This window comes from Ctenopharyngodon idella, chromosome 24 (assembly GCF_019924925.1).
Source record: "Ctenopharyngodon idella isolate HZGC_01 chromosome 24, HZGC01, whole genome shotgun sequence".
NCBI classification, from domain to species: domain Eukaryota; kingdom Metazoa; phylum Chordata; class Actinopteri; order Cypriniformes; family Xenocyprididae; genus Ctenopharyngodon; species Ctenopharyngodon idella.
In genome coordinates, this window is record NC_067243.1 from 191533 (window position 1) to 219079 (window position 27547).

The window sequence follows — 27547 nt, forward strand, 5'->3', positions numbered from 1 at the left end:
AGGGAGGCAGTTTAGCAGCCTTGACTAAATGTAGTATACATGAGACTAGATAATGATCTGAGATGTCGTCGCTCTGCTGCAGAATTTCAACGGCATCAATATCGATTCCATGTGACAGTATTAGATCTAAAGTATGATTACGACAATGAGTGGGTCCTGACACGTTTTCTTTTTCATTATCTACATGGATATTAAAATCACCAACAACAAGGACTTTATCTGCAGCTAGTACTAACTCTGATAGAAAATCAGCAAATTCTTTGATAAAGTCTGTATGGTGTCCTGGTGGCCTGTATACAGTAGCCAGCACAAATGTCAACTTACATAATGTTACATAAAGTACCATCACTTCGAAGGAATTATATTTGAAAGATTTTTGACTAATACTGTAAATATTACTATAAATTACAGCAACACCTCCCCCTTTGCCTTTCTGACGAGGATTGTGTCGAAAATAATAACCTTGAGGGCTAGACTCATTTAAAGTAATGTAATCGTCTGATTTTAGCCAAGTTTCTGTCAAACACAGCAAATCCAGATATTGTCTGTGATAATATCATTTACAATAAGTGCTTTTGAAGAAAGGGATCTAATATTTAACAACCCAAGCTTTATCATTTGTTTATCAGTATTATCTCTATTTTTTATTTGTTGAACATCAATTAAATTTTTACCATTAAATGGGTTTGGAAGTTTTTTGTTTTTACTAATTCAGGGTACAGACACAGTCTCTATGTGATAATATCTAGGTGTAAGAGTTTCTATGTGTTGGGAATTATCTGACTTCTGTAACGTGAGGCAGCTAGCAGACGGTCGGTTTAGCCAGTATGTCTGCTTCCTGACCTGGACCCCAGTTTGTCATGTTTCAGCTCTAAGACTATGTGCCATATTACTAGAGAGAAGAGCAGCACCATCCCGGGAGGGATGAATACCATCTCTTTTCAAGGTCAGGTCTGCCCCAAAAACTTTTCCAATTGTCTATGAAACCTATATTATTCTGCGGACACCACTTAGACAGCCAGCCATTGAGTGATGATAATCTGCTAACTATCTCATCACTCCGACGAACAGGAAGGGGACCAGAGCAGATTACTTTTTCTGACATTGTACTTGCGAGTTCACACACCTCTTTAATGTTAATTTTAGTGAACTCCGACTGGCGAAGTCGAACATCATTAGTGCCGACGTGAATAATGATTTTAGAGTATTTACGATTAGCATTAGCCAGCACTTTTAAATTTGCTTTGATGTCAGGTGCTCTGGCTCCTGGCAAACATGTGACTATGGTGGCTGGTGTCTCTATTTTCACGTTCCGTGTAATAGAATCGCCAATAACTAGGGCACTTTCAACAGGATTCTCAGTGGGTGTATCACTGAGTGGGGAGAACCTGTTTGATGTTCTTATTGGAACGGAAGAGTGGTGTTTTCCGCGACTAGGCCGCCTCATCGTTACCCAAGTGCCCTGCTGCGCGGGCTCTACAGCCGGAACTGAACAATGTACAGAGTTCACTAAGCTAGTCGCATCCAAAACAGTATCTGAAGCCCTTACATTCTTACTATCCTCAATTAAAGTTTGGATGCGTGTCTCTAATTCTGAGAGTTTCTCTGTCAGCCTGACCATTTCCCTACATTTATGACATGTAAATCCCTCGTCGCTGACAGAGAAAGCTATACTGAACATGTGGCAAACAGAACACGATATAACACTAGGAGAGGATGATATGACTCACCGTGTTTGTAGACTGATCTGACTTAAAGGCCCACTGAAGTGCCTTGGAACGTGCAGCATTATTCAATGTGTTGATGTAATTTCAACTGAAACAGGAAGATGGGGCGGGACTTATCGAACTGCCCCTCCCCTTTTATAAAATAGCCAATAGTGTTTTGTTTATATCAAAGCTCGGCCAGAGCCGTTAGCTCGGTAAAGCCTCAGATACCTACGAATCTCTAGCAGTTTCTAACCTCCTCCATATCACATTAAAATACAGCTTTCTGTGCAGAATTCAAATGTGTCCGATACGTTTTGTGGTCTGCGTCGACTCCCGCATATGATCCGCTCTGTGCTCTCGTGTCTCTGGACCGGAGCAGACTATGCTCGCGCTGCGGCGGGTCACGTGACACTAACGTGAAACTAGACTTCATTTGCCTCAATTGGAAGCATATTTACACTGTCTTAATCGTTCACTATCCCCTATATAGTGCACGATGTGCCATTCACCATGTAGAAAATAGTAAATATGTTAACAAATTATTGACTTTAGCCACAGCTTCAGCATCTATTTATAATGTAGGGGGCGGGACGCTTCAGATATAGAGAGCATTTGATTGGACAGAAGATCTGACGAGAAGCTGAAGTCCGCAGTGATGTCATGAAAATCCGTGATCCACTTTAGCACAAGTGAGAGACTGTGAGTTTTGAATGCTTATATCTCCTAAATGTGAATTTTGTCATTGTTTTGGAACACACCAGCTTATTCATAACTTTAAGGCTAACATATTACAGTTTTTCTCGAGTGCTTAAACACATTTCTTGAAACTATGCCTCATATTCTCAAAACAGTGAACACAAATCCATAACGTCTCACCCAATTCCCCAAACATCCTATTTTCAGGTCAAAATAAAGCTCTACACTCAAAACCATTCACTCTTGCTGAAAAAACAAACTTTGCCCTCAGACATCAGACACAAGCCCTCAAAAACACACACACTACAACATAGTCTTACACACTGGTGAGATAAATTCAAAACAATATTACAAAAACCAAAAACCAAAAAAAAAAAAAACAGTAATAAGTTGTGTTGCTTGTGGTTCTCCCCCTCAAGGAACTTTTCACATGATGAACACACGTGTATACATTTGCACATTTTTTTTATTCCTTAATGTACTGTACAGTACAATACACCAAACAACAACAAAAAAAAAAAATCCTTTTGCATGCCTGATCCACCCCTGCCACACATCAACTGAAATGTCTAGTCAGGCTTCTTCTATTCCATCGTCTCTGTGTCCTCAAAAATAGAAGTACTGACTACTGTAACTGTAACACATCCTTTTTACAAAAGTGGAAGCAAGGCAATTTGATGCATGTGTTGTAACAGAGTACAGCACTCAAAAGTTACAGTAGATACACTGAGGTACACCTACCTGTTTTCCTCCCTGAAGGTTCTTATGATCAAGGCGACGGTGAAGCAACTTACAGTTTTTCTCGATTGCTTAAACACTATAACCAGGCTTTTGAACTAAAATTTCAAAACCATAACATCATTTATCAAAAAGCACACCCAATTCTTCCCGTTTTGACACGATTCAAATTTGTTGAGCTGTCACTGCAGAAATCTACACACAATTCCCATAATTTCTTATTGCGTACACCATGTGGTCATTTTGAAAGCACTAGCATTCAATACTGTTCATTCAAGTCAGCACAGCTTGAGCTCAATTAGCACACAATTCCCCAGATCAAAACACAAAAGAGTCAAAATTGAACACACATCAATCAGATCCTTCAATAGAGAGATAAAAGGGCCCGAATCAGTTCATTGAGTTTTGGAACAATGGATCCACAGAGAAATGAAGGAATAGGTCGAGGAGGGAAAGGAGGAGGAGGAGGAGGAGGAAGAGGAGGAGGTGGAGGTGGAGAAGGAGGACGAGAACAAGGAAGGGGAAGGGCAAGGGCAAGGAGACAAGCAGTCCGGATGAAATTCAAGCCACTTAGTTGACCTTGTCCTTGTCCATGGTATGACTATGAGGGAGGCTGGGCAACGAGTACAGCCAAATTTGAGTTGCTTCACCGTCGCCTCCATCATCAGAACCTTCAGAGAGGAAAACAGGTAGGTGTACTTACAGCAAGACTGCTCTGTACAGTAACTTTTGAGTGCTGTACTCTGTGCTGTGACAACACAAATTGCCCCAAATTGCCTCGCATACAGAGAGTTTCAGTTCTAAACCCGATAGAGGAGTTTTTTTCTGCATGGCGGTGGAAAGTGTATGACTGAGAACCTTATATCCGTGTTCACCTCCTCCAGGTCATGGAAGAAGCCTGCCTAGATATATGCGTGCCAGGCGTGGATCAGGCAGTCATGTAGAGGATTTTACCCCCGCTGCCTGGCTAGGGCCAATTGTGATGTGGATGAGATTCTCGGGCCTGACCCAGACCAAAGAGCTGCTGAGGAATAATTTTTATTTATATTATATATATTTTTTTTTTTTTACTGTGTTATGAATGAATAAAAATGTGCAATGTATACATTGGTTGTGTCTTTTGTGTTCATTATGTGAAAAGGTTTTTGAGGGGGGGAACCACAAGCAACAAAACTTACCAGTTTTGGAAATGGTGTTTTGAATTTATTGCACCAGTGTGTAAGATTATGTTGTGGTGTGTTTGTTTTTGAGGGCTTGTGTGTGATGTCTGAGGGCAAAATTTGGCTTTTCAGTAAGAGTGAATTGTTTTGGGTGTAGAGCTTCATTTTGAACTGAAAATAGGATGTTTGGGGAATTGGCTGAGACGTTATGGATTTGTGTTCACTGTTTTGAGAATATGAGGCATAGTTTCAAGAAATGTGTTTAAGCAATTGAGAAAAACTGTAAGTTTGGCTGAACTCATTGCCCAGCCTCCCTCATAGTCATACCATGGACAAGGACATGGTCAACTAGAGGCACGAATTTCATCTGAGACTCCTTGTCTCCTCCTCCTCTTCCTCTTCCTTCACCTCTTCCTCCACTCCTTACTGCTCTTGCTCATCCTCTTCCTCCTCCTCCTCCTCTCTGGTGTCCTCGACCTTTTCAATCACGTCTCTCTGGATCCATTGTTGCAAAACTGAATGAACTGACTCGGGCTCTTTTATCTCTCTATTGAAAGTTCTGATTGGTGTGTGATAAATTTTGACTCTTAGTGTTTCCACGTGGGTAACTGTGTGCTAATTGAGCTCAAGCTGTGCTGACTTGAGTGAACAATATTGAATGCTAGTGCTTTCTAAATGACAACATGGTGTAGGCAATGAGAAATAAAGGGATTTGTGTCTAGAGTTTTGCAGTGACAGTTCAACAAATCTGATTCATGTGTCAAAACATGGGAATAGTATTTATAGTTTAGGGAAATGGGTGTGATTTTTGATAAATGGCGTTATGGTTTTGAAATTTTAGTTCAAAAGCCTGGTTATAGTGTTTAAGCCATCGAGAAAAACTGTAATATATCAGCACTAACAGTTATTTCATATAAAATAAATGACTACATATACATTTATATTTACTATATTAATTTTAAAAGTCTTTAGAAACTTTGCTAAACATTGTCATTGTGTTGTTTGTGATTCTCCATCAGCAGCTGCAGTATCTCTCAGCTGTATCAGTGCATCACTGTGACGTCTGACTGACCGAGGTTTTTGTACCACTCTTTATCACTGTGTGAACACAGCTTTACTGTTGATCCAGTGGTAACTCAGACAGTAATAATCTCCTGTATCTTCAGTCTGGACTCCACTGATGGTCAGAGTGAAATCACTGCCAGATCCACTGCCACTGAATCTAGATGGAGTTCCTGACTGGAGGCTGTTGATCCGATAAATCAGGAGTTTAGGAGTTTCTCCAGGTTTCTGTAAGTACCAGGACAGACAGGGTGGAGTACAGCCTGTTAAAGGAGTGCTGGCGCTGCATCTCATCACAACAGTTTCTCCTGGTGTGACTGTATGAACTACAGGAGTTTGAGTAACTGTGATCTGTCCACTGGAGCCTGGAGAGAAATGAATAGATTCTGATGTGAAGTGCATCAAGGCAATAGAAAAATGATGTGTCATATTAGAAATATATGTCATATTCATAAAATATAAAACTTTAGTATTTTTAGTTATAAGCAAGTCAGAGTTTCACTGTATACCTGATATACAGATCAGAGTCCAGATGAAGAAGGTGATTTTGTTCATTGTTGTTCTTTTGTCTTGTGTGATGATGAAGATTGTGTTCTGTTCTGCTCTCAGTCATGAAGTGTTAAACTCACAGCACTATAAACACTCTCAGAGCACTGAAGCATGTGTGACAATGCAAAGAAGTGGGCAGGATTTACAACAGCGTGTGCTGATAACAAACTAATATATGCTAGAGTTACAGAAGTAAGAAATGTAAATATTTTTTAACAGTAAGTTTTTCTTGACATTACATACATTTGTATAAATTACACTGAATGCAGCTTCATTCCACTGTAGTCACTGTAATAAATAAATAAATAAATATCCTCTTCACAGTTTTATTTTTGTATTAAACAGTGTGTGATAGTTAAGGTCAGTTTGTCATGTCTGTCGCTGGTTCTTCTGTCGACTCTAAACTCTAGTCAGTCTGTCTGTGTCTCCATCTGTCTTTGGACTGTGTTTTTACTGTTTGAGGATTCTTTGAGTTTTTGTCTTTATTATTAAACTTTTGGTTTGATCTGCATTTGATAACAATATGTTAGTGAAATGTGAACTCGCCGTGCATAATTTGAGATTTTTAGTATATTTTTGAATTAGAATCACAGCTCATGAAATACATTTCTTTAAACAGTGTTATATCAGCACATGGCAAGAGAATGAATGAGAAATATAGGATATTGTCACACTTGGCATGTATACACGATCCAAAAAGAGCAGAATGCACAATGAAGATACCTTCAATGAAACAAACATTACTTCAGTAGAAGATGAAGAACAGAGGAGAACTCAGGGTTTAAATACACAGAGGAAGAGAATTAACTGAAACAGAACAGTGTGTTCTTAATTAGAAACCATGGAAACAAACTAGAGCATGATCAGTAACCAAGGGAACTAACTATGAATGAGAACACAGGCAAACAGGAACAGGGGGAACCAAACTAAGGCCAAGTTTACACTACAGGATTTTAAGCCCGATTTGCAAGTTAACGAGCTCGCCGACAGGTCGGCTGTGATCGGGGGAAAATCAGCGAGTGATCGGCGCTCGCCAATCTTTATGTGTGAACTACTCAACGACGCAACGTTTATTCATATCAGATACACATTGTGTAAGAAACTATAAAGCTCAGGACAAATGGATGAATTCATGTTATATAATATTAAGATCATTATATAGGTTTTTAAATGACAAAACACTCACTTGTTTTCAAAACACTCACTCACTAATCAGAATATCAGATAGTTGATGACATGGTGAGAAAAGCAATACATCTGTCATACAGTGTGGCCGGCTGGGTGGAGGAAGAGGATGAGCAAGAGCAGTAAGGAGTGGAGGAAGAGGAGGACGACGAAGATGAGGATGAGGTGCAAGGAGACAAGGAGTCTCAGATGAAATTCGTGCCACTAGTTGACCATGTCCTTGTCCATGGTATGACTATGAGGGAGGCTGGGCAATGAGTTCAGCCAAACTTAGTTTTTTTTTCAACTGCTTACACACATTTTCAAAACTTTGCCTCTTTTTTTCAAAACTTTACACACAAATCCAAGAATTGGACACACAAAATGCAAAATGCCTCACATCTCTTGCAAAATGAAGCACTGCATTCAAAATATCACAAACACTTCTCAAAAGCAAACATTTGTCTTACTTTTCAAACACATTTACCATAATATTATATTTTTGGATATATCATATATGCAGTTATTCAAAACCTAAAGCTCTTCTTTCATAAGCTGCTATGTACATTTCTGTACAAGATTGAAAGTAATTGGCAGAGAGATGTTGAAAAATTCATGGTAAACAGGAAAGCAAGATTGAAACCAAACTATTTTTTTTTTTTTTTTTTTTTTTACTGTAAGCATTTGTGGTTGTGAATACAGTATTGCACAGTACAATATAAAATATAATACATCAACCATGTGTAGTTGGACAAAAAAAAAAAAAAAAAAAAAAAAAACTAGCATAATTTTTGAAAAAGGTGAATATTCCAAAGTAATGGTGTGTATGTGTGTCCTGGTAGGGGACCAAATGTCCTCACAAGCATAGTAATACCAGTGCATTTTGACTTTGTGGGGACATTTATATACAGAACATACAGTATAAAAACCATTACACCTATGGAGTGTCCCCATAGAACATGGAAACCCAACATGTGTGTGTTGTGTGCGTGTGTGTTTGTTGGTGGGTGAGATGGTTGGGTGTATCTAGGCTCCATCTCTCCTCCTGGCTGGGTCCGGCCACAATACTTCATCCACGTCACATGCTATGTTCTCTCTTGCGTATCCAACCTTGGATGGAGGCAGCGTCAGTGTCTCCACATGCCTCCTCCATTGCCTGTAGAAGTGTTATGTTGACATAGGGATGACGATCATGCACTTTCCAGCAACCATGTGGAGAAAAAAAATCCTCAATAGGGTTTAGAAATGATGAATATGGAAGCAAGTAAACAACAGAAAAGTTGTTAAAAATCTATAACTTGACCTTTGGCCTATTTATAGGCCTATTCTAAAGCCATGATTGGTTGGTGTTAAGTAAAGCAGTGAGTGTTTGCACATGTGAGGAGTTCGTGTGAGGCACTGATGAATTAGTGTGGCATTTTGATTGGTTGTGTTTGAAAAAGGAACTCAAGATACTTTCTGTTAGATTTTTGTGTGTTACATAGAGAATTGTGTGTTGTGTTTTGCAAAAAGTGTTTTATGAAATTGAAAACTGAGTCGAAGGCTGAGAATTAGTGTATGGTTTTGCAGATTTGGTGTGTGGTTCTGCTGTTTGAGTGTCAGGTTTCAGAAATTGTGTGACAAGTAAAGATTTTGTGTGTAAGCAGTTGAAAAAAACTAAGTTGCTTCACCGCGATCATAAGAACCTTCAGGGAGGAAAACAGGTAGGTGTACCTCAGTGTATCTACTGTAACTTTTGAGTGCTGTACTCTGTTACAACACATGCATCACACTGCCTTACATACAGAGAGTTTCTGTCTGCTTCCATTTTGTAAAAAGGATGTGTTACAGTCACTTCTATTTTTGAGGACACAGAGATGATGGAATGGAAGAAGCCTGACTAGACATTTCAGTTGATGTGTGGCAGGGGTGGATCAGGCATGCAAGAGGATTTTCCCCCCGCTGCCTGGCTAGGACCAGTACAGCCTGTGAAGTTGATGAGATGGCCTGTCCTGTCCCAGACCAAAATGTGATGCTGGGGCAGAATATTTTTTGTTGTTATTTGGTGTATTGTACTTCACAGTACATTAAGGAATAAAAAAATGTGCAAATGTACACATGTTCATCATGTGAAAAGTTCCATGAGGGAGAACCACAAGCAACACAACTTATTACTGGTTTTTGTTTTTGGTTTTAGTAGTATTGTTTTGAATTTATCTCACTAGTGTGTAAGATTATGTTGTAGTGTGTGTGTTTTTGAGGGCTTGTGTGTGATGTCTGAGGGCAAAGTTTGTTTTTTCAGTAAGAGTGAATGGTTTTGAGTGTAGAGCTTCATTTTGACCTGAAAATAGGATGTTTGGGGAATTGGGTGAGACGTTATGGATTTGTGTTCACTGTTTTGAGAATATGAGGCATAGTTTCAAGAAATGTGTTTAAGCAATCGAGAAAAACTGTAACAGATGGAGCATAGGGCACATCAATTAAGTCCATTTCGATTTCTGACTATCGCTGCCTTAAATAAGTTGCAGTTTTCGTAAATATATAAAAACTATGCTTTTTGTTACGAGTAAGCAGAGCGCGACCTACTTAAAGGTAGATATTTGCCCTGCGGCCAAAGTGACTTTTCTAAGCGATACTGGGACCGCAGTGAATGAATAATTGAAGATATAAAGTAATCAGAATAATCAAAAATCTAAATTAATGCATAACCAATGATTAATTTCTAATCGGAAACACCATCTAAGAGTAATAATCATTTGAAATTAGAGTCAGATTAAACAAGCAGCTAAAGTAAAATTGAAACTGAATTCTAGAAATTAAGTGAACTTCAACAGGAGCACTGAAAAGGCATACACGCATTAAACCTTCGCCCAGGCCGTCAGATTACGTTTTTGGGCCGATGGGGGGGTTTCCTACAATATTAATAATGACCAAATCAATAATATACAGGATTCTGTCAATAGACTTCAGAAATGTGTGTATAATTGTTTGACATGTTTCACAACATGAGGAAGTTGTTGGAAAATGTGTTTGTGACTGATCTACAGTCTTCAGGATAATGATTTAAATAGAGAGAGTCACTTTGCATTGTCACACATGCTTCAGTGCTCTGAGAGTGTTTATAGTGCTGTGAGTTTAACACTTCATGACTGAGAGCAGAACAGAACACAATCTTCATCATCACACAAGACAAAAGAACAACAATGAACACAATCACCTTCTTCATCTGGACTCTCACACTGTTTGCTCAAGGTTTGTGTAACGCAGCTCTACAATTATTCTCTTGAAATATTAAATGTTTATAATTTTAGATAATAATTTTTTAGAATTTATAATTGTATTATTATTATTTTCTTCTTCGTCTTGTTCTTTCTTACAGAGTGTAGAGGACAGTACACTGTAACTCAGAGTCCATCAATAACAGCAGTTCAACCAGGACAAGAAGTCAGAATAAACTGTAAAACCAGCAGTGCAGTGTATAATGGTAACTACTTATACTGGTACTTACAGAAACCTGGAGAAGCTCCTAAACTCCTCATATATTATGCAACAAGCCGTTATACTGGAACTCCATCTAGATTCAGTGGCAGTGGATCTGGCAGTGATTTCACTCTGACCATCAGTGGAGTCCAGACTGAAGATACAGGAGATTATTACTGTCAGAGTTACCACAATGATCCAGTGTTCACACAGTGATAAAGAGTGATACAAAAACCTCAGTCAGTCAGACGTCACAGTGATGCACTGATACAGCTGAGAGATACTGCAGCTGCTGATGGAGGATCACAAACAACACAATGGTGTATCAAACCTTTCAGAGACTTTATTTATTTATTATGACGTATTTAGTAAATATGTAACATACCATCTTATATCCCTAAACTGGACTAAAATCTGGAGAAAATGTGAGTGGTGCTCGTCTCTGCAAAACTACACTAATATTATTTATATTATTTACTGTAGGAAAGTCAATCCCTTTAATTGCTCTTCCATACTTCACTAGAGGGTCACGTCTTTTACATAACTGAATTCTACACACCTTTCCTTTAAAGAGGACCCATTATGCCAAATTCACTTTTGCATGGTGTTTGGACATAAATGTGTGTTGGCAGTGTGTGAACACAACCACCCTATAATGATAAAAATCCAACCTCTTTTTTTTTTTTTTTATCCCCATAAATCATAAGCATCAGAACAAGCCGTTTCCAGATCCCGTGACGTCACATTAGCCACATGAATGTTGACAGACACTGCCGTTTTAACATAGAACTGCCCTGAGCGAGTTCACAGCGAGTTTACGCAATCCGCCATTTCTCTCCCAAGTGTTTTAGGTGTTCTGTAGCTGGATGGATTAATCCACATAGCTCTCTCCATTTACTCCCTAAATCTGAGCCGCTGAAGACGAGGTGGATTCATTTCGTTTTTGAAGAAAATGCTCCCTCAACTCCACCGAAATTTGTTTATGTCTGTGCAAATCATTTCACACCGGACTGCTTTGTGAAGAATGTCAATACAAAGGGACAATACAAAACATACAGTCTCCAGAGTGATACTGGACACGGCAGTAATAAAGGTGAGGGCACTTTATTACAGTTCATCAGAGTTGATTTACGGAGTTTACCAGTTTATTAAGCACCACCTGAAATAGCATAATGTCTTATATATTTGTTTACTGTTAGTTGTAACGAGTGTTTCTGTGTACTTCGCTGTGTATCTTGATGATAATGCAAGAGAGAGAGAGAGTTTATGTATGGAGCTAGGATTATGACAATACTATTTGAATTTGAATTGTGTAAATTTGAATTATGGACAAGTGTAATTTAATAAAATTGAATATTATGTGGCATTTTACATAGTTCTGAATTAGATTTTTTAAAACTTGAATATTAAACATTTGAAATTGAACACAACTGAAATGTTTTCATGGCAGAATTTTATAGACATGTATTTTCAAACAGCAGATTTTTCGTTCTGAAATTTTAGACTGCAGATATCCAGTTTTAAAAAATACAGCTCAAGTTTTCAAGATGAAGAAGAAATTCAGAACATCATATTCAATATTGCAAATTCAAAGTGCAGAAATTCCGATCGTACAGAAAGTAGGTCAGAGGCCTTCCACAGGGAAGAGTAGAGGGTCTCAGAAAAGTCGAACAGAGCATTTTGGCCAATTACAGAGCTGCAGTTGTTTTTCTGAGGCGAGTCTGTGCTTAAACATTTATGAGCTGTGTTTATATGATCGGTTGGAATTATGGGTGTAACTTCCGTTAAGCTGTAAACAGTCAGTGAAAGACTCGCTCTATGAACTCAATAATACGTTTTTTTTTTTAAACTGGGTACAATGAGATGACATTTTTCTACTCACCCTTCAACCAACGAACATTAAAAGGACATTTAAAAGTGTAAAAGCATCAACAAGGTACTTTCAACAGGCCATGAAAAAGCGTGATTCTTTCCACAGCAATAACGGACGGGTTAAATATAACTATAGTGATATATATCTGTATTATGTAATATACGTTGCCTTAATAAAAAATGTCCATGAACTTCAGCATTGCGTGATATTATTTCAAAGTGATTTCCATCATTTTTACAGATAATAAATTGTATTTACCTGTGAAAACAAACCTGCAAAGAGATGTGAGGCTTTGAAGAGAACGAGAGATTCTTTGTGCAATCCACTGAATCATTAATGGGATATATCGTACATTATATCGGGAGAACAGACCACAAATGTGCAGTATATGTTGTCCTTTTTCATACTATTACAGCGGCATGCAAAGGGACAAAAGAAAATAATCATGAGGATAGAAAGCAGCGAATGAAAAGAGCTCTTGCCATAGATATTCATTATAACATGCTACGTTAAAATACCAAGCGTTACGTTATTCTCATGATGTCTGAATATAAAACATGAAAGAAAAATTGACAGCTCATTCAGTCAAACTGACAGATAAGCTTTATTTGTAGGGCAACCTTATGATTTGAAACGATTCATTTTAGTCTTTTTAAATAGAAGTTCCCCAAACCGAAATAGCAACCCATAATTCGAAACGCAGTAGGCTAGTCAGGAATAAGGTGGATTGTTTGTTTTAAAGTATATTTGGTGTGTAAGTGATTAGCATGCTACTGTGTCTACACAGGACGCAAGTGACGTGACAATAGAACCCATTGATTATAATCAGTAATATAATGTCTACACTGGATGCAGGTGGTGTATTTATGGATAATATACGCAGGTGGTATATTTATGGATAATATTTTAATGCACACTTGCACTGTTTTATTAAGCTCTTACGGTGATTTTCTAGAGCAGGGGAGGGCAAACTCAGTCCTAGAGGGCCGCTGTCCCTGCAGAGTTTTGCTCCAACCCTAATCAAACACACCTGAACCAGCTAATCAAGGTCTTCAGGATTACACGCAGGTGAGTTTTATCAGGGTTGCAGCTAAACTCTGCAGGGACAGCAGCCCTCCAGGACCGAGTTTGCCCACCCCTGTTCTAGAGTGAAGACAGACGCTTCATATTTTGTGTGAAGTACAATAAACGTTATAAAACTCATCGGTAAACAGGCTTGTACTAATATAGTGGATAAAAACAAGAAGACAATATAAGTTATAACCGTAATTAAACTATACCTGTTCTATCTCTGTGCAGCATATAGTCGTAGTTTCTGACATTATAGTGCGTCCTGACTGAATCCTGACTAGTGATGTCCGGTTTGCGAACGAATCGTTCTTTTTAACCGGTTCTTTTCAGTGAACCGGTCGAACCAGTTCATCAAATCGGTCTGAATCGTTCCAAACAGTTCGCATCTCTAGTAAGCAAACACTAATCCACAAATTATTAAAGTTACTCACTTTTTGACGTGCCTGACAATACCTCTCGAAATAAACCAACATCCCGGAGTTATTCAGTTACTCCAACAGTACACTGACTTTACCTGCTGTAAAGAGAGAACTGATGATGAGCACGAGCAGCAGAGCAGCTGATATGAGTGCGCATGCGCGGCGTACACGAACGAACGTACACGGCCTGTCACCGTTCTCGTTCTCGAGTCAAGAATCGGTTGCAACGGTTTTCGGATCACCAGTACACAACCGAGAACCGCTTCTTTCGGACATGTCCGATTTGAGAACCGATGAGCTGATGATACTGCACATGCGTGTAATTTTTCAAGAGAATGAAAAGTACATTAGTCAAGTTTTGTTGAACATCGGAAAGTGTAATAATATAAAACATACTGGAAATATGTTTATGACTTAATTCAAAATACAAAAAGTGTATTGTGCTTTTCCAAATACACCATAACAGATTAATAGCATAAAAATACTGTACATACTGTACATAATAAACTACGTGCCAACAAGAACATAATATTTTGTACACAGATCAAACTAATGTTTAGAAATAGTTCTACAAAATTACTTTTCTATATTAATGTTATTTAAAAAGCAATATAGTAAAAGTTGTGCAGTTGTGCTTTCAAGTTATTTTTTTAAAAGATTGGAAACAATTAATTGTTTGTAAAACTATCAAACTAAACATTTATTTGTTTCATAAATAATCCATGGACAGCTTATTTAATTTCTAAACAAGGTGATATAAAGATAAAAATTGACGTAATCAAACTACAGCGAACAAACAAGCGACTCCTTTTGAATCGCTCTTGCGGTTCTCGAATCTCAATCTCGTTCTGGAGTAGAATCGGTTGCAACGGTTTTCAGATCACCAGCACACAACTGAGAACTGCTTCTTTCAGACGTGTTCGATTTGAGAACAGATGAGCTGATGATACTGCGCATGCGTGATTCAGCATGTTCTGAAGCTACAGAACAGTAATGACTGTCACAGCACCGGTTAACTAGTAGGACAACTGATGCTATGAGAGGACTCGAATGAGGGGCCAATCTGGCGAAACGTAAGTTTATTTAATTACAAATAAACCGTAATGTAAGAGGATCATGGTTTCTGCGCTGATGAAGACTAATTTATTCACTTTATAACTGTAAAACTTCGTTTGCACATCACTGCCTGTATATGTTTGGATGCTTTAGATGCAAAACTAAATTGTAAGAAACATTTCAGATTATAATGATGTTTTAGTTGACTGATGTTATTACTGACTTTATATATTTGAATGTGTTAAGTGTTTTTTCATCCCGGCATACACTGAAAAGGCGCGTTTTTGCTCAACCCCAAAAAGTGGCAATTTTAACATGCTATAAAAAATTATCTGTGGGGAATTTTGAGTTAAAACTTTACATACCCACATCAGGGACTTATTTTACATCTGGTAAATGGGGGCATAATAGGTCCCCTTTAAGACTGACTGCATCCAAAATCACATAATGTGGCAAAAGAAGTATGTCTGAATTCACAGTATTTATAAAAGAACAGGCAAAAAGTACCGAGATGATCTACTACTTTCAGTGAGATTCTGAACTGTGCATCTGATGGACACTTTACTATCCCATGAGGCCATGGGAAAGGATTTGTTAAAGTGAAGCAACCCAACTGATGCTGGTAGGTGCACTGAAAACACATGCACTGAAATGGCTTGCTAAAAACAGAGCTGTTTTTGACCAGGTAAAATGAGTGTTCTTACAATACTAATGAAAATTTTTAATTAAAGTATATTACAAACTTTTCATTTAGACCCTAAAGAATCATATTAACTTGTACAAAAATGGCATTATATGACCCCTTTAAGGACAAGCATGTTACAATACTCTGATAAGTTTTAAGCCACAGAAGTTGCTCACTTAACACAGAATTTTGCAATATGATCGGATATCAAAGAGCATAAAGTCTAAGACAACAATTTAAGATAGCATGTACCTGAATAAACTTACCACAGTATGTGCTTATAGTATGCAGCAATGACACTAAAAGCTTCAGTAACAAGCAATTTTTTATTTATTTTTTTTTACATAAATACAATTGCCTTCCATAGCAACTAGATAGCCTTAAAGGGATAGTTCACCCAAAAATGAAAATTTGATGTTTATCTGCTTACACCCGGGGCATCCAAGATGTAGGTGACTTTGTTTCTTCAGTAGAACACAAACGATGATTTTTAACTCCAACTGTTGCGGTCTGTCAGTCAAATAATGCGTGTAACTGGTTAGTGAGGTCTGAACGCGCTCTGACAACGAACTCTCGCACTCATTGAAGCAAAACTCGAGACATCAGTTCCGTCATCAGAGCGCGTTTTCAGAGACCAGGAACTTAGCTTAGCTTCTGAAAACATTCAGAGATGAAGGAGAGTGGCGTGGATGCTTGATCTTCTCTTGATATCCTTCTTCATGCGGGGAGAGCAGATCCATCTGAACTTGTTCGAGTCCATGTCTAATTGCAGCGATGCGAGAAACAATGCTAACGTTAACTCAGTCACTTCCAAATCAGGCGGCTTATGATCAATGCAGCGAATTCGCGTGTACAAGAGGTGAAATCCATGTGGGGAACGAATCCCTCTCGCTAAACTCCCGATTGCACAATTCCTAGTGAGATGATGATGATGATGTTTTGCCTGTCGCATTCGCCATTTAATTAGCTCCTGAGAAATGCAATAGCTGCTGATAACACTGAGGAGCTTATATATGGATGCCGTGATAGGCGTCGTATTCCTATAGGAAGACGGGAGTCACCTGGGAGTCAGCTGATGCGAGCTTGACTGACGTGACCTGCCAGAACTGACGCGAACGCTTGATATTTACCTCAGAAAAACATATTCAGTGACCATAAACTCATTAGTCAGCTAGAAAAGTGTACTCTAGAAAGCAGCATTCTGATAAATATAGATATGCACCGTTACATATTCATTATAATGTTCTTCAATATTTAATGCATGTTTAAATAAATCAGTTATGACAGCCACGATTTAAATAATAAAAAATAAAAAAACGAATTGGAGTAGAAATATGATTATGTAATTCTAAACTTTCTTTATTATAAAAAAAAACAATTGAGTGTAATTGAAGTGTTTGTATATAAATAAGTTCAATTTAGCCTTCATTATTATAGTAAAGTAGTACCAACTGACTCCCATGTGTAGTTTACAGCATTAGTTGAGAGATTTTTTTTCCTCTAGAAAATTTGCCATGTTCTGTAACTGATATACTACATCCAAAATAATCAATATTGAATCGAATTGAATCAAAATTGTTATCGAATCGAACCGCAAGCATGTGAATAGAAATCGAATCGAATGGTGAAAATTGTGTCAGTACCCAGCCCTAATATTTACTCTCTCTTCATTTAATTTTTGAGTCCCATAAAGTTTCATATCACATTTATGCCGATGACATTCAGTTCTATTTTCTGTTAAAATCTAATTCAGTGTCCTCTCTGCTAGCTTGTTTAGAGGACATTAAGGTTTGGATGGACAATAATTTCCTTCAGTTAAATCAGAAAAAGACTGATGTTATGTTGTTTGGCCCTTCACACCTTTTAAATAATCTAAGTTCTACCCTGGGCCCCCTTCAAGATAACATTCGTGATAAAGTTAAAAATCTGGGAGTTACATTTGACCCTGAGTTAAAATTTCATAAACAAATCAATTCTGTAGTTAGCGCCAGTTTTCTGCAGCTTAGGGGACTTCACAAGCTTAAAAATATTCTGAGTTGTAGTGATTTGGAGACCGTTATTCATGCTTTCATCTCAGCCAGGTTGGACTATTGTAACGCTCTATACGCTGGAATAAATCAGTCCTCGCTCTCACGATTACAACTGGTACAGAATGCCGCAGCTCGTTTTTTGACAGGGACAAAAAAGAGAGAACATATTACACCTGTGTTAGCATCACTTCATTGGTTACCTGTTCGATTCAGAGTTGATTTTAAGGTTTTAGTATTTGTATTTAAATCACTTCATAGTCTTGCCCCTTCTTATATTTCAGACCTTCTCCTGTGAGAACGCTCAGATCTTCCACCCAGATGATATTAAATGGTCCAAAATCTGGACTTAAATCCAAAGGTGACAGAGCTTTCTCAGTTCTTGGTCCTAAGCTCTGGAATTCCCTGCCTTTTTCCTATTAGACTATCCCCTACTCTATCTACATTTAAATCTTCTCTTAAGACATACTTTTTTTTCAGGCATATTCTTAATTTGATAATTTTCGTTTTAAATTGTTTTATTTTGCATGATGTTTTGTCTTAATTTTATTAATTTTGTTTTGTTTTCTTCCGATATATATTTTATTAGTATTTAAATTGTGTTGTATGAGGATGTTTTGTCTTGTATGTTGTGCAGCACTTTGGTCAGCATTTTATGTTGTTTTAAAGGGCTATAGAAATAAACTTGACCTTGACTTGACCTTGACCTTGGTATACTAAACTAAACCAGTCTGGACCAACATGGCATTTATGCTGGTTTATGCTGGATTTTTCATTGACATTATCGTCCCACTCTCTCATCTGTCACCTTCCTCCAATGCATTAAGTATGGGGATATTAATATACTTCCCTCATAATTCAGGAATGGGTGAATTGTCAGAGCAGAAAGTGGACTTTGTCTCCATTAGAGTCCCACTTTCTTATCTGTCGCCCCTCCGGCACAAGTCAGTGATAGTGTAGACGTGGAGCTGAACTCTACAGGCCCTTCAGGAGCAGGTTTGGACACTAAACCAATGAGACAAACATTATAGTCTTTATCCACCTTGTTTTTAACATAAGAGCAGCTCGGCCATTAGTAAATTGAATGTGTCTGGCTTCAGGTGTCATTCACTTCTGAAGACTTTGAGAAGAGAAGATACAATATGCTTATTCTTTGTCATTTATGAGTGTTTCATCAACTTTGGGCACCTAATATCCCAGGGGTTGAATTTTATTAAAATATAACAGATATAACTTTTGTCTTTTTGTAATAATCCTTTAACCAGACTATCAATGAGAAACAAGAAGTTAAATCAGACTTTATAAACATTGTATTTCAATCTTGTCAATTCTTTGGAGCCCCTAAAGGGACATGGTGAAGGGAAAAAAATATATATGATAGGAGAAAAAAAAAAGAAAAAAAAAAAGTCAATGCTTTCGCGTTCCACCGAGAAAATTTGCATTCGCCTGCAAAGAGCTCAGAGGGTTTTGTGAGCAAATGCAAAATTTATCGGGGTAACATAAAGGCATTGACTTATTATTTTTCCTTCAATCTCATATTTGTTTGTCCCATGTTCCTTTAGGGGGGTCCATAGACTTCACATATGAATGCTGGGTGAGAGAAAACACATTGACACTGAATTTCAAACCTGCTTCTCCTTGGAATACCATGCAATGAAATGTTTATTTTGGGAATTGTCTTTGAAATGTCTTTGTGACTGATCTACAGTCTTCAGGATAGTGATTTAAATAGAGAGAGTCACTTTGCATTGTCACACATGCTTCAGTGCTCTGAGAGTGTTTATAGTGCTGTGAGTTTAACACTTCATGACTGAGAGCAGAACAGAACACAATCTTCATCATCACACAAGACAAAAGAACAACAATGAACACAATCACCTTCTTCATCTGGACACTCACTCTGTTTGCTCAAGGTTTGTGGTAAAATATTCATAATGATTTATAATTTCTTTTAAAATGTGAAATATATTTAATTTTCTTTTCTTTTATCTTTCTTTCAGAGTGTAGAGGACAGATCACTGTAACTCAGAGTCCATCAACAATAACAGCTCAACCAGGACAAGAAGTCAGAATAAACTGTAAAACCAGCAGTAGAGTGTATGATGGTGATCGTTTAGCCTGGTACTTACAGAAACCTGGAGAAGCTCCTAAACTCCTGATTTATCAGATCAACAGTCTCCAGTCAGGAACTCCATCTAGATTCAGTGGCAGTGGATCTGGCAGTGATTTCACTCTGACCATCAGTGGAGTCCAGACTGAAGATACAGGAGATTATTACTGTCAGAGTTACCACTATATCAACAGTAAAGATGTGTTCACACAGTGATAAAGAGTGGTACAAAAACCTCGGTTAGTCAGACGTCACAGTGATGCACTGATACAGCTGAGAGATACTGCAGCTGCTGATGGAGGATCACAAACAACACAATGTTTTTTCAGACCTTTCAGAAACATTATTTATTTATTTTGATGTACTAAGCATGTAACATAATCTTTATATTATATAAATGTTAGTGGTGCTTGGCCCTGCAAAACTTTGCCACAACAATGTAATCTAACTGCAGGAAAGTCCGCCACTTTAATTGCACTTCCATGCTTCATCACTAGATGGCGTGTCTGTTACATAACTGAGTTCCCTATCTGTCAGTCACTTTGACGTTGTGTCGATGTGATGACACTAGTATAGTGTTTCTCAACCTTTTTTACTCGATGGCCTCCTCCTTCACCAGATCAATACTGCAGTGCCCCCCTAAGATGCTTGACATTTCCTCTTATACGACTGAGACTCCCATCTAAAGCCTGTCGGTTCACGTCGTCTCTGATAACAAGAACTTAATGCTGTTGGACAGGCTGTCTCTGCTGTACATGCCACGGACATGAACGAGAATAGTCCCGACCCAGCACACATGCAGGACCTATGCTCGTTTACCGATTTATTAATAATTAATAATCATCAATAATTAATAATAATAATGAAAAAGTTTTCAAAAACGTAATTTCTCTCATCACTACAGCAAACATTTTGAACATGTGTATGTTTGGCTTTATATTCATTGATACATCAGACCATGTAACATTGTATCTGGAATGGTAAAACATTGTTGACTTATCTTAAGTGTCTGAATTTCTGAGGAACTCTTAAAGCGCTGCAGGACTAGCCTACAGCAAACACTGAACCAGACTATTAAATGTTGAGCAAGGGATCTCATTGGCTGCAGGATCAGCAGAGACCAATCAGCCTGAGTCATTTGGTATTGATGTGATTGCTTACAGACTGCATGTAAAGGACCGATCGAAGCCTGTGCCATCTTCAGTTTCATGACCGAACTAGATTTCTGACATGACAATTCTTGGAGAGTTTGTCATGGTAATGAATATGACAATGTTAATGTGTTTGGTCTGCTGCTGTTGATTATATCTGCTGTAGAGTACAGAACTTTCCACTGCCAAAACACACACAACATGCTGCTGCTGTACGAGCAAACATGAATCACCCCATAGCAGATCTGGACAGGTGGAGCTGGGGGAGGTGGAGGGTTTCTGAAAGTACACTGCACTGCTACAGCAAACAATAGACAAGTGTTTGAATGTTGAGCAGCAAGATCATTGACTACTGATACAGCAGGAATCATTCAGTTGTGTCCTGTAGAGAATGATGTGTAAATGTGTATGTCTGACTCTGTATATTTACTGTTACTGTGCTTTGGTGATGTAAAGCCTTTCTTTTAACCCTGTCAGTAAAACTATTGGACTCTGAATGTATATCGTCCTGATCTCTCTTCTGTCTTTTGCATTCAGAGGGTGTTTTACATGAGCGGCACATGCTTCACTGCTCTGAATGTGTTTATAGCTCTATGAACTGAACATGACATGATCAAGAGCTCTTCTTCATCAACCAACAAACATGACTTTCAGCTGCAGCTGCTCATAAACACAATCACTGATCACAGACAAACACTAATAACACTAGATCATCTAAATCAACATCAATCTTGTGTTTATGAAGAGAATGAGTCAGTGTTTAATATGATCATCATGTTTTAGGTGTAATATATGATCCCTGTCAATCAAACTGAACAGACTGAATTCAGTCACTTCTGCTGTCTGGACGTGATGCTTTCTATTTGATTTTCATGACATTTTCATATATATTTTCATCACCATATTTTCAGCAGAAGTGAAACTGGTGTGTTCCAGTCCAGATCATGTGACCAATCAAACAGTGAGACTGAAAAGCCCATTTGCATTGTCAGGGTGGAGTGATTCTGATCCTCTCAGAATAGAGCAGCTCTGTCTCCAGAGACCATGTTCAAACCCCAAGAGCTTTATTTGACATTTACATCAAGTTTGTGAAAAGCACCTGCATCTTCATCTGTTAGTTGAATGATGTTGTCAGACACAAAGTGAACTTGTTGAGAAGCTTTATTGAATGTTACAGCAGATTGAAAGATCACACAGTGCTTTGACACGCCAGCTCTCTTTCAGTATTGAGTTGTAAATCACTACAGCTGCAGCACTAGACTCATGTGAATCCTGCCTGACACAGGACACTCAGATACGGCTCATCTTCAGGAGAGAAACATCAGCACTCAGAGCTCTTGTGGAACGAGACCTCATGAGGAGCTCCATCATGTGTTACTCTGCAGACGTACACCTCTCCCTTTTCCCAGCGTGCTTTGCTGAGGGTCAGGACGCTACTGCGGCTGTAGCGGCCGTCCCGCTGGCTCTCTGCGCTGGTCACGACCCCCTCGGTGACCTCTGACCCGTCCAGTGTCCAGCTCACCAGCGCCCCCTGTGGAGAGTAAGAGCTGAGCAGGCAGAGCAGTGCGGCTGAGTCTCCAGAGATCTGCAGAGAAGAGGGCGGCAGCAGAGACACTGAGGGCTTCACTGTGGGACCAGCTGCAGGAGACAAACACAACACATTCACAAACACAAAGAAAACACACTGTTTCACTCACAGCATTTCAACAGCAGCAAAAATCACAACAATCTGATCCTTCATGACATTCAACATCACTAGAGCTGATATAATATACAATATACAAACTACACAATCACTATATACATTTAAATCAAACCTCAGACATGAAACTCAATATATTGAGACACTGACTGCTTTAATTCCAGCAGTTTTAAACTCTGAACATAAAGTTCTTAAATTTTACTTCAGATATTCAGCTCAAAATGTAACTCAATTTCAAAGTTTGACTAAAGCTCAGATCAAATGATGATTATATCACTGATAAGAACTAGAAAATAATACAATTTGTAAATTGTACTTGAATTATAAAGCACTGAATTATAAGCACAACATGAGCAAAAGAGATTCAGTATCATTGACTGAAATACAGAAAGTAGCAACATTTACATTCTGATGTCAGATCTATTTTTTTCGCCACGTATGATATCTACAATAAAAATGAACTACATATGAACCCAGTATAGAAATAAATAAAGGGAAATTAAACCTGTAATAAACTGATTAAACTCACAGTGAGACTCATTATGGAAATGCATTTAGAGATTTTTTAAATGTTGTTCTTCTGAATGAATAAACATGACAATATCATTGTTTTAGATTAAATAATTATAAAACAATATCAGTAACACTTTAATTAAAGCCTTCATACACAATGTATTTTAAAAGTATTTTAGTGCATTAATTAATCTTTCTTTTATACATTATAATGTGTGTATGATCTCATGAATAATTATAACCGCAATTATAACACATTATAATACTTATCTATTCATTGTTACATTGTTACACAATGCATTAAAACTCATGACAAAACAACCATTTTCAGATGTAATGATGAATTTGCAAAAATTATATTGCATTTTTGCATTTATAATGCACATTTTAATGCACAGTTATTTATGAAAAGATACATATAAGGCATTATAACGTACATTATGAATAGCTTTAAGGCTTCAAGTAAAGTGTTACAACAATATCTAATAATAATCGCCATTAATGTTTTTCTTGTTTCAACTTTAAATCATTTTAACTCTAAATTGTTCTTTATTACACTTTATTGTATGCTGACAGTTACATTGTACTACTCAAATAAGTACTGAGTAATATTAATTAACTGCATGTACTTACTATAGAGTTACAGTTAGGGTTTGGTTCAGGGTTAGTTACTTGTATTTATGCATAATTTACTGTTATTACTATAATAAGTACATGTAGTAATGTGTAACTTCTTCAACTTAAAATAAAGTGTTACCTTTTTTCTTAAATAGGAATTAAAAAACAGACTTACAGACCACCAGTTTAGTTCCTCCACCGAAAGTCAACCACAGTGATACAATCTAATGAAATGGTCGTACAAAAACCTCTATTCCACTCGAGTGAACACAAACTCCAGCAGAGAGAGAGAAACAACACTTCAACACACTGATATTAGAAGAAACTCAGATCTTCTCAACACTCAAACATTCAGTTTGGACTAAATGCTTCTCAAAGGAACAACAATCACTTTTTCACACAAACAAGCATTTATTGATCTCATTTACAACAGACATGATTCATTTTGGCTTTATATCCTATATTTCTCATTCGTTCTCTCGTTGTGTGCTGATATAACACTGTTTAAAGAAACAGATCTGTGACCTTTGACCTCTTTTATCATGGATGATGTTGTGAGTTTCTCATAATGATCTTCTGTTCTTCATATGAAACTCAATCATCATGATTCACAGAAAAACCTGCAGCTTCAGACTTCAATCTTCAGTCAAAATCTGTTCAAATATTGAGTTTACTGAATAGCCAAAGTCAATAGAAAGAGTCAACAATGAAAATATAAAAGGTATTTTGGATGTTCTACACAGTCAAGCATGTTTTTATATTCAGGTCTGTTATAAAAGTATCTGGACTCATTATGAATCTCCCAGCCTGGTCTCATTGTTAATACGCAGGTATAAATACGTAACTTTCCAAGACACAAAACACTTTTGTACGTTTAGAAAGGTGCTGAAACGTACAATATTGACATATTTAGAGGACTAAAACATAAAAAAATTTATTATAATATTAATATTTTTTTCAGCGAAAAAAAGTAAAATATTTACGAATCTTTTGTCATAAATATATAATGTATTATTTCCCTTGTATCGTTTGTAGATAAATGTAAGATCCCTAAACCCCATCCCGAACCTAAACATACATATTTTACACAGAATGTTAAAAGAAAAAAAAAACATAATGGACAGAAATGTGTAGGAAAATGACAATTTTAGTAAAAATATAACATTAAAACGATATTTTGAGCCACTAATCCTACACCTACCCCTAAACCAACCCATAACCATTTCTTTAAACTACCTACTGTTATAAATAAAATAACAAACAAAACAAGCGAAACAACAATAATTTATTTATTGTGAATATGTCCAAAAGTGGTACCAAAAGTAGTTTAAATGATGATGAGTTGCAGTCACAGTCCTCTCTGGCGGTAATAGTTTTTTAAAGGGTACAGAGCAGAATTTAACTTATTAATCCATGAAAATATGAATCCGGCTTCTCTCTGTGAAGACCCGCACTCATTTCAAATGTCAATCCACTGAAACACGGCATGTTGCAATCTGTGACAAAGCAGGTGAGAACCAATGAGCGTTCGATATCAGTGCCGTAAACCATGTCGTAATGGTTCTTCTTCTTCTTCTTTTAGTTTTATGACTCCTAACCGTAGTCTTGTGTAGATTATTTCCTCTCTTCTGTTTCTACAACCCCAGGCAAAAATTATGGGATCACCACACTTAGAGGATGTTCACTCAGATTTTTTACTTTATAGCAAACAAACAAATCACAGATATGACACAAAAAAGGTTTTGTTCAATAGCTTAACATTCTGGCTTCAGGAAACATACCTCAAACAAATCCACTTTTGTTACTATTATTAATGGCATGTCTTTTTCCAGAGCAAGTAGAGGAAAAAAGTATGGAATCACTCAATATTGAGGAAAAAAGTATGGAATCATCTATTTCCATTTTAAACAAATACTGGGACAAGTCTAAAAATGCTAATTAGTCAGCAGTTAAAAGGGAGTGCTTGCACCTTAATGGGTTGTTTGACTTGGCTAATTGAAATGAAATATGGCCCCAAGAAGAGAGTTCTCAGTTGAAACAATGGAAAGGATTATAAAACTCCTTCAACAAGGAATTTCAATACGGAGTATGGCCAAAGAAGTTGGTTGCTCCCAGTCAGCTGTGTCTAAAATTTGGTGCAAGTATAAACTAAATGGGAAGGTTATAAAGCAAGACATACGGGCAGACCAAGGAAGACGTCAGAGCGTCAAGATAGAAATCTCAAAGCAATATGCCTCTACAATAGAAAACACACAACAAAACAAAAGAAAAACAGACAGAATCAGGAGCCAATTTTTGGGACAGAACAGTAAAAAACCAGCTTGAACTTACATATAGAGCTTACTGAGCTTACATATAGAAAAGCCACATGAAAACGAGTACTAACACTTAAACAAAAGAAAACAAGGTTACAGTGGGATAAAGAGAAGAGATCATGGATTCTGGATGATTGGATGAAAGTGTTATTCAGTGAAGAATCGCGAATCTGCATTAGCCAAGGAGATTACGCTGGAACTTTTGCCAGGTGCCGTTCTGATGAAACAGATAAAGACGACTGCTTGAAGAAAACAATCAAATTCCCCAACTCATTTATGATATGGGGGTGCATGTCAGGTAAAGGACCAGGGGAGATGACAATCATTACCTCAACAGTAAATGCACTGGTGTACATTGAAATTGTGGACACTTTTCTCATTCCATCGATAGAAAATGCATCTCGCCACAGAGCAAAGAGTGTTAAAGCTTTTCTTCAGGAAAGGCATATCAACTCAAAGACATGGCCAGCAAACAGTCCAGATCTCAATCCAATTGAAAATTTATGGTGGAAATTATAAACACTGGTCCATGACAAGGCTCCACCCTGCAAAGCTGATCTGTCAAACGCTATTTGAGAAAGTTGAAACCAGCTTGATGGGGAATATTGTTTGTCATTAATGAAGTCCATGACTCAAAGAATTTAGGCTGTCAAAAGCCAGAGGAGGAGCAACAATTGTTTTTTTGTTGATGATTCCATATTTTTTTCCTCAACATTGAGTGATTCCGTACTTTTTTCCTCTACTTGCTCTGGAAAAAGACATGCCTTTAATAAAAAAAAAATGTAAGTGGATTTGTTTGAGGTATGTTTCCTGAAGCCAGAATGTTAAGCTATTGAACAAAACCTTTTTTGTGTCATATCTGTGATTTGTTTGTTTGCTATAAAGTAAAAAATCTGGGTGAACATCCTCTAAGTGTGGTGATTCCATAATTTTTTCCAGGGGTTGTACTATTAAATGTTCTTACTTTAATTGATTTTTGAATTCTGTAATATTCTCTTCCTTTATTATCTAAATCCCATATTTTTGCCACTGTTTGTCATTATTACTTTTTATTATAGCTTTACCTTCATTGTTTTCCAAGAGGAATCTCAATTTTATCAGTAAGATTTAGTGCTTTTTTCACTAATTTATCAGCTTCCTCATTACCTAAGATTCCTATATGTGCTGGTATCCAACTAAACTGAACATCTATTCACAATCTTTATAAATTTAACAATGCTGTGTATTTTTATGTTTTAGTGATATAAATACGTCAATATTGTATGTTTTTTGTGTGTATGAACAATGACTGAATTCATATGTTTGGGTGAACTAACCCTTTATGCACCCAAATAGAAACTGTATGAAATTTATGTATGCATTTATATTATAGTACCTTGAAAAAGTAAACTTTAAGAAATAAGCAGCTTTAATTAGCATTTGTGCCTAAGACACTAACAAAAAAGGATTTTCAAAAATCACATTTACATT

The 27547-nt window shown here is 37.3% G+C and overlaps 1 protein-coding gene and 1 long non-coding RNA gene across 3 annotated transcripts in view; one reads left to right on the plus strand and one right to left on the minus strand.

Moving 5' to 3' along the window:
- LOC127506564 (uncharacterized) overlaps positions 1–24311 on the minus strand; it is a 62722-nt gene extending 38411 nt beyond the window's left edge. The window contains exons 1-2 of one of the 2 annotated variants that reach the window (XR_007928024.1): positions 23938–24080; positions 19804–22567 (exon numbers count right to left, since the gene is read on the minus strand). This is a non-coding gene — a long non-coding RNA (uncharacterized LOC127506564). Of the gene's footprint in view, positions 1–19803; positions 22568–23937 lie in introns of those variants that run through there. The other variant, XR_007928023.1, reaches the window with a different exon arrangement.
- Positions 1–27547, plus strand: part of LOC127506550 (uncharacterized) — a 148008-nt gene that overhangs the window by 31233 nt on the left and 89228 nt on the right. The window lies entirely within an intron of this gene.